The sequence below is a fragment of the Arachis hypogaea genome, chromosome 17 (assembly GCF_003086295.3).
Source record: "Arachis hypogaea cultivar Tifrunner chromosome 17, arahy.Tifrunner.gnm2.J5K5, whole genome shotgun sequence".
NCBI classification, from domain to species: domain Eukaryota; kingdom Viridiplantae; phylum Streptophyta; class Magnoliopsida; order Fabales; family Fabaceae; genus Arachis; species Arachis hypogaea.
Genome location: NC_092052.1, coordinates 44,523,993 through 44,532,487, shown reverse-complemented (window position 1 = coordinate 44,532,487; position 8,495 = coordinate 44,523,993).

The following is an 8,495-nucleotide window of genomic DNA, read 5'->3' as shown; positions in this document are numbered from 1 at the left end:
CAATAAAATTAAAACATTCGTACCAAGATCAAGTATTAAATTCTTTTTAACTTGCTTGTTTGTTGTATTAATATAATGTACTCGATACATAACTCCGCCGAATTTAAGAGTCTAATAAATACTTATAGGATAAAAAAAAAGTTCTCCACATATTATTAATAGAAAATCAATTAAATTGTGACTCCTGTTTTTAATAATTTATGACATAAATTCTCCTATTTTATTTTTCCAATTCAATTAAATGCCAAACTAATTATCATCGTAAGGATTCAGGAGCATTAGTTTCATACTTTCATTTCATGTGTCCAGCCGTCCAGTTGTTCTTTCTTTTAATAAAAAATACTTTTATATAATTAATTAATTATAGAAGTATTTGAATATAATTTGTAAAACAAGTATTTTATTAAAAAGTAATTATTCATATCAACATAATTAATGTGATACTGAGAAAATCTTCCTTTTAAACAAATTATCATTTTTTAATGATCGATAATTCGATATAGCTAAAACAATAAAAAAGCTAAGGTAGAAACACAACTCAAAAACGGACTAATTGAATAGAGTTCAGAATTAAAATCATAGAAAATCACAGAAAATCAAAAACATAAAAGAAATCATCATCCAAAAAGTAGTGCTCTTCCCATTGGATTGGAACAAGAAGGCAGAAGTTTACTATGTTGACATCATAATCTATACATAAGATAGATTAGAGATTTTAAGAAAACTAGCATAGTTGTCCTTGATATGAATCTATACAATATTCCAAACTAACAATCAAATCACCAGGAAGAACCTTCCTCTATTCATGAATTGAAACAAGAATGGCATGCATTGACAAACTTACTCACATCAATATGGGACAACAACAAATAACAAAGCTACTTTACTTTAAGGTACATAAGACAATGATGACAAAAAGCAGAGAGGCAAGCATTACCTTTGAAGAAAGCAAGCATGTTTGGAACTCAAATTTGGTTGCATTTTCTTTTTCCTCCCCTTCGGACCTCGTATGTAATGGCTTTGTTGCAGGGGATGCCAGGGAAAAGAGAGACACTAAACCAATCATCGAAGCCACGATTTATGCTGTACATGTTCATGCTAAGGACCTTCCAATCTAAGAAATCACACTCCATTGGGGACCTCACAGATCTATGCGGGATCCGGGAGGGATGGGATACAACCTTCTTCACAATGACTTGAAGAACCAACACGCACAGGACTGGGTCCTGTCTTCGTTCCTTTGCAAAGCCAGGTAACATAACGAGAAACGTGCCTTTGCCATCAAGATCAACAAGCACAGACCTTTCCTCATGATTGAAGGATGGCATTCTATCTAAGCAGCCTTCAAGCCTTCGGAAGATAACAGACACCCAATTCATCCACCTGGAAAGCACACATCAAGTATTTTTCTCCAATGCATTTGCATGAAAGTGCCAGGTATTTGCCAGGATAAAACAAGTCTGTAACAATAGCAATACCAATACGAATAACAATACTCAGGAGTAAACAACATGAAGATGTAGGAAATTACCTGATACCTGGAGTATACACACTTAGAAGAAAGGACCGACGCTGGCCACACACTTGGACACAAAAAAGAATGCGTAAAACTATTGCCACCCTCACTGGTCCAATGTGAGTTATGGGTGTCATAAGAGTAGACGAAAACTCTTCCATCTTCAAAACAGATTTGGAGGTATAGCTTACCATAGAAATACATGTGATCAAGTAAGGAATGTGAGTGTTGGTCAGGATGATCAAGGGCCCAAACCTTGGTCGCAGCGTGTAGAACCCAAAAATTCAGAGGACCAGCCTCATGTATGAGATGGTCGAGACCACACATCCTTATAAAATAACAAACACTTCAGATTTTGTGAAGAGAATAGAACCCGGTATCAATAACTTTGGAAAATCATCTATTGGATTCGACTCCTCCACCTCCTTGTCAAGGTCTAGTTCGTAGACCTTTTTTGGAAGGATAGCAAGGACCATCACAATAATAATCAAGTACGGACAAATATTTGAAACCTCCAACGAGATGAATCTTGGAATCCAACTCTAAAGCGTGCATGCGACCCAGTGGAAGATCCACGTTGAAATTAAAGGAAACGAAGGCAGATTTTCCCAAACCACAGCCTCCTCCTCCACCTTCTTAGGTTGATGCCACAGATCCTTGTATGCATTAGCACCATAAGGCATCGTTGATTCTTTCCCGCTGCCATACCTTCCTTCTCAATCAACGCAATTAAATACCTCAAAAAAGGGAATAAATGAACAAAACCTAGCTGACACTCAATTAACAAGGCACTACAATGAAAATTAAAATTGAGAATTCATAAGCATGTGCAATAGTAACGTCGTTTTGTAGGACGGAGACGACATGATAGACGGAGAGAATGGGGCACCCAATGAAGCGGTTATGCTCGGGTGGCGACGATAGCGACGGAACGGGGAAGGAGATACAGAAAATTAGGGTTCATTTTCTGGGAGCATGATTTGGGGAAGAAACAAAAATTGGGTTTTTAATAGTTTAGTAAATTATACAATTACCCACTTTGGGCTATAATTTAATTACCAATAGTTTAACCATAGTTAACATAACCACCAATTAGAGAGTGACATGTCACAGAGGGTAATGTACATGTTATTATAGGAAGGGTAGAGTAGAATTTACCTAATATAATACATTCCTAAAGTATAAACATAAACACAATTTCTGTTTCTCTAGAATCAACCTCTAAAAGAGATATACAAGTCATAATATATAAAATCTAAGTACAAAATATAAATCCCAAAAGAAATCTTTTCTTCGTAGAGAGAAATCGGCACGCTCAGCGAGATGCATCACGTCCAGTACCTGTAAAGTGGAAATTCCCGAAACGGGTGAGAACACAATCCTTTTCAGGGTTCTTAGTAGGGGTAACAGTTCCAAAACAGAGACGATGTAAAGACTACACGAATCCTCTAGGCAATCGTAAAACTTCAACAGACAGAAATCCAAGCCTAGAAATATATTAAATCAGAAAACAGTAAGGTATGCTAGGTGTAATTATACCCATACATCTCAGGTTTTCACTCGCCCTTTCTCTTTTCATCAAATCTCAAGTCCCTCTCAGCCTATCCCCTATCATTCCTCTCACCTTTCACTCATCCTGTTTTCTTTTAGTCTCAAGTTCTTCCCATTTCATCTTAACATCCATATACATGGCCTCACAGTTAATCAGTAACAGCAAATACAAGTAATGATATTCAAACGCAACCAAATTCAATTACAACTATTATGACAGATAGCAGTTAAACAATAATAATCATATAGGCAAACCACATATACAATAAACACACTCAAACAATGTCATATAGATGCAAATGATGCATGCCTATCCTACTGGCCATGAGCTCACGTGTCAGTTATATTGTCAAAACATCCGGTAGCTAACCCGGATATCGTCTCTCTGTTTCACTTCCACACTCTTGAGATATAGTATCCGCCACACTCTTGGAATATAGCGTTTGACACACTTTCCGGTGTATATAGTGCTTCCATACTCTTGGGATATAGTGACAACCACACTCTTGGAATATAGTGCTCGACACACTCATGAGATATAATGCCCGACACACTACATCAATAGAGAGAGAACCACGAACAAGCAGAATTTCACTACCATCCTTGCTCGGGTTTTCATCACAAGTTAAACTGCAAGTGGGATAACACCACCATCCTTGCCAAACACAGGACAATATGAAAGCGGGATCGCACCTCTGTCTTTGCTTCACAAAAAATATGCAGGCGGGATCACACCTCCTTCCTTGCCAAACACAATTTTCTTAGTCTGTGAACGGGATAAAACCTTCGTCCTCACTGCAGGCGGGATAAAACCACCATCCCTGCACAATGGTTTACGTACTGAGCAAGCGAGATTATACCTCCATCCTTGTCAGGCTAGGAACCCTCATCATATTCTTAGTCACCACTGTACACATTTTATTCATTCTCAGGATATCATACTCATCCTATCAATACCTTACTCATAGTTAATCACCAATCCTTAATATCACATCTCTCATCAATATGTGAGCAGGATACGACCACCAACCTCACAAACATTCTCAATTCCATCTCATTCTCTTCATTCTGCCATGCCATATCAATCCATAATTCAAAATCCAATAATATCAATCCACAATTCAGAACCCAATACTTTTCTTATTAAGTGCAAAACTCACATAATCATCAATTATCATCAAAATCATATTCTACTTCATTCGTAGTCATAATTATAGTTGTTCACCATCATTTTGCAATATCAACTCACTAGGCTTCTTTCCTAACTCCTCTATCCTCTATTATACTGGCTCTAGACTCACAACAGAGCTTACAAGGATTTGGAAGGCTCGAAAAATAGTTAAAAACTTAAAATATATTTGAGAAGGCATGACCTTAAGCCTGTGGCTAAAGGATGGTTGGAGTTCATCCAACGCTCTATCATTCCTACTAGCAACCGATCCGAAGTAATTGTGGATCGGGCCATCATGATCCATAGTATCATGATTGGGGAGGAAGTGGAAGTTCATGAGATTATACCTCAAGAACTCCACAAGGTGGCTGACAAGTCCTCCACTTTGGCAAGGTTAGCCTTTCCTCACCTCATTTGTTACCTCTGCAATTTGGCTGGGATTGTCATAGAGGGAGACATCCTCATTGAAGAGGACAAGCCCATCACTAAAAAGAGGATGGAGCAAACTAGAGAGCCCACTCATGGACCTCAACAAGAGCATGAGGAAATTTCTTATCATGAAATCCCTGAGATTCCTCAAGGGATGCACTTTCCTCCATAAAACTATTGGGAGCAAATTAACACCTCCCTAGGAAAATTAAGTTCCAATATGGGACAACTAAGGGTGGAGCACCAAGAGCATTCTATCCTCCTCCATGAAATTAGAGAAGATCAAAGAGATATGAGGGAGGAGCAACAAACACAAGGAAGAGACATTGAGGAGCTAAAGCACTCCATAAGATCTTCAAGAGGAAGAACTAGCCGCCATCACTAAGGTGGACCCGTTCTTTAATTTCCTTGTTCTTTATTTTTCTATTTTTCGTTTACTATGATTTATGTTTATTTATGTTTGTGTCTTTATTACATGATCACTAGTGTCTAAGTGTCTGTGTCTTAAAGCTATGAATGTCCTATGAATCCATCACCTTTCTTAAATGAAAAATGTTTTTAATCACAAAAGAACAAGAAGTACATGATTTCGAATTCATCCTTGAAATTAGTTTAATTATTTTGATGTGGTGACAATACTTTTTGTTTTCTGAATGAATGCTTGAACAGTGCATATTTTTGAATTTGTTGTTTATGAATGTTAAAATTGTTGGCTCTTGAAAGAATGATGAAAAAGGAGAAATGTTATTTGATAATATGAAAAATCATAAAATTGATTCTTGAAGCAAGAAAAAGTAGTGAAAAACAAGGCTTGCGAAAAAAAATGGCAAAAATAAAAGAAAAAAGAAAGAAAAAGAAAAAGCAAGCAGAAAAAGCCAAGAGCTCTTTAAACCAAAAGGCAAGAGCAAAAAGCCAGTAACCCTTTAAACTAAAAGGCAAGGGTAAAAAGGATCCAAGGCTTTGAGCATTAATGGATAGGAGGGCGCAAAGGAATAAAATCCTGGCCTAAGCGGCTAAACTAAGCTGTCCCTAACCATGTGCTTGTGGCGTGAAGGTGTCAAGTGAAAAAGCTTGAGACTGAGCGGTTAAAGTCGTGATCCAAAGCAAAAAGAGTGTTCTTAAGAACCCTGGACACCTCTAATTGGGGACTCTAGCAAAGCTGAGTCACAATCTAAAAAGGTTCACCCAGTTATGTGTCTGTGGCATTTATGTATCCGGTGGTAATACTGGAAAACAAAGTGCTTAGGGCCACGGCCAAGACTCATAAAGTAGCTGTGTTCAAGAATCAACATACTGACCTAGGAGAATCAATAACACTATCTAAATTCTGAGTTCCTATAGATGCTAATCATTCTGAACTTCAAAGGATAAAGTGAGATGCCAAAACTATTCAGAGGCAAAAAGCTACTAGTCCCGCTCATTTAATTGGAGCTAAGTTTCATTGATATTTTGGAATTTATAGTATATTCTCTTCTTTTTATCCTATTTGATTTTCAGTTGCTTGGGGACAAGCAACAATTTAAGTTTGGTGTTGTGATGAGCGGATAATTTATACGCTTTTTGGCATTGTTTTTACATAGTTTTTAGTATGATTTAGTTAGTTTTTATTATATTTTTATTAGTTTTTATGCAAAATTCACATTTTTGGACTTTACTATGAGTTTGTGTGTTTTTCTATGATTTTAGGTATTTTCTGGCTGAAATTGAGGGACCTGAGCAAAAATCTGATTCAGAGGCTGAAGAAGGACTGCAGATGTTGTTGGATTCTGACCTCCCTGCACTCGAAATGGATTTTCTAGAGCTACAGAAACCCAATTGGCGCACTCTTAATTGCGTTGGAAAGTAGACATCCAGGGCTTTCCAAAAATATATAATAGTCCATACTTTTCCCGAGTTTTGATAACGCAAACTGGCGTTCAAATGCCAACTTCCTGCTCTATTCTGAAGTTAAACGCCAGAAACAGGTTACAAACCAGTGTTAAACGCCACAAACAGGCTGCAACCTGGCGTTTAACTCCAAGAGAAGTCTCTACACGTGTAAATCTCAATGCTCAGTCCAAGCACACACCAAGTGGGCCCGGGAGTGGATTTCTGCATCATTTACCTATTTTCTGTAACCCTAGTTACTAGTTTAGTATAAAAACTACTTTTAGTGATTTATTTTACATCTTTTGATCATTTTTGAGACTATCTTTGTATCACTTTTGATCATTGATCACGTTTAGGGGGGCTGGCCATTTGGCCATGCCTGGACCATTATCACTTATGTATTTTCAACGGTGGAGTTTCTACACCCCATAGATTAAGGTGTGGAGCTCTGCTGTTCCTCATGAATTAATGCGAAGTACTATTGTTTTTCTATTCAATTCAAGCTTATTCTTATTCCAAGATATTCACTCGCACTTCAACCTGATGAATGTGATGATCCGTGACACTCATCATCATTATCACCTATGAACGCGTGCCTGACAACCACTTCCGTTCTATCTGCAATAGCTTGAGCGTGTATCTCTTAGCCTCCATTCCGAAAGATCGGAGTCTTCGTGGTATAAGCTAGAATCAATTGGCAGCATCCTTGAGATCCGGAAAGTCTAAACCTTGTCTGTGGTATTTCGAGTAGGATCTAGGATGGGATGACTGTGACGAGCTTCAAACTCGCGAGTGTTGGGCGCAGTGATAGACGCAAAAGGATCAATGGATCCTATTCCAACATGATCGAGAACCGACAGATGATTAGCCGTGCGGTGACAGTGCACTTGGACCATTTTCACTGAGAGGACGGATGGTAGCCATTGACAACGGTGATCCCCCAATATACAGCTTGCCATGGAAAGGAGTATGAATGATTGAATGAAGGCAGTAGGAAAGCAGAGATTCAGAAGGAGCAAAGCATCTCCATACGCTTATCTGAAATTCTCACCAATGAATTACATAAGTATTTCTATCTTATTTTATTTATATTTTAAATTATCAAAACCTCATAACCATTTGAAATCTGCCTAACTGAGATTTACAAGATGACCATAGCTTGCTTCAAGCCGACAATCTCCGTGGGATCGACCCTTACTCACGTAAGGTTTATTACTTGGACGACTCAGTGCACTTGCTGGTTAGTTGTGCGGAGTTGTGAAGAAGAATTGAGATTATGAACGTGCGTACCAAGTTTTTGGCGCCGTTGCCAGGGAATGAACAATCATGATTTCGTGCACCACTTACCTTAACCCACATAAAATTTGGATGGAACTCACCAATAACTCATACTAGAATACCCATAAACAATCAAAATCACAAGATTTTCTTAAAACCCAAACCAAACACACGAATTGAAAGGGAAAAACAAAATTGAACAGAAGACTTCGAGGTACTCACCACAATACCTAGATAGAATCGAAGAGGATGGGGAGAGCGATGCATGGTCGCAAACAGCTCGTCAAAAGTTATGGACAATCATAAGTGAGGGTGAATAGTGAAACCCTTCTCTTCTCTCTTCTTTTAATCTCAGCGCCTCTCTCTCTTTCTCTTTGATTAATGAGCTGAAATGCTCATAACTAGGGCTTATATATGTTGGGCCTTGGGCCTAACTTGGGTTCGATTCGCATTTTGGTTCGTTTGGCTCAATTTTGGGACAAAACCTTTATAATAAGTGCCCGATTTTCTATTCCAATTACTTTCATCTTCTCTAACTTATAAAATTTAATTTCTTAATTTATTCACTCATAATTACTTTTTTCTCACTTACAGTACCAGACAAATTTAAGTTGATACAGCATAGTTATTGATAGTACACGCTTTTTTGCAATTAGCTATTTTTTTGCGCTCAATTTTATT